Below are 504 nucleotides of genomic sequence, written 5' to 3'. Positions count from 1 at the left end.
CCCTAAATCTCCCGAAAAAAATATAATAAGATAATTGGGAAAGAAAAATGAGTAAGGAGAGAAAAGGCTATAGCATCTCTTTTAGCTCCCACTAGTTCCTTTACTAACCACCACTTCATGCGAAAACACTACACATATGTTGAGAAATGTTAGATATGAAAGCGTCCCAATTGTCCTTCCCTAGAAGAGCCTGTCAGCCAACATAGTCTTTTGACAAGAGCAAATACAGTCCGTTTAAAAGGTAGACCAATCAAGTTCACAAATTCAATATACATTTAATGAAAATGCCGAAGACAACTATTGGCGTCAAATTAGCATCATAGAGTAGCTTAGCAGTTTCATGGAGTCATCCAAATTAAGCTAAAGAATATATTACCTCAAGAAATTTCGTTGAATTGTCTTAAAACATGTCCTCGAAATAAATGCTAAGATAAAACCATCGTGGGACTTACAGTTTCGTCAAGTTACACTTGCAAATCATATTTAACCGTCAGAAAAAAAAAA

The 504-nt window shown here is 34.9% G+C and overlaps 1 long non-coding RNA gene across 1 annotated transcript in view; it reads right to left on the bottom strand.

Annotated features, from left to right (window-relative positions):
• LOC110024485 overlaps positions 1-496 on the bottom strand; it is a 39,863-nt gene extending 39,367 nt beyond the window's left edge. Inside the window, exon 1 of the long non-coding RNA XR_002294006.1 lies at positions 377-496. This is a non-coding gene — a long non-coding RNA (uncharacterized LOC110024485). The remainder of the gene's footprint in view (positions 1-376) is intronic.
• Between the last annotated feature and the right edge of the window lie 8 nt (positions 497-504).

Source organism: Phalaenopsis equestris, unplaced genomic scaffold (assembly GCF_001263595.1).
Source record: "Phalaenopsis equestris unplaced genomic scaffold, ASM126359v1 Scaffold000258, whole genome shotgun sequence".
Lineage (NCBI taxonomy): Eukaryota > Viridiplantae > Streptophyta > Magnoliopsida > Asparagales > Orchidaceae > Phalaenopsis > Phalaenopsis equestris.
Note: the sequence above shows the minus strand (reverse complement) of the source record. Positions and strands in the feature narration are given on the sequence as shown.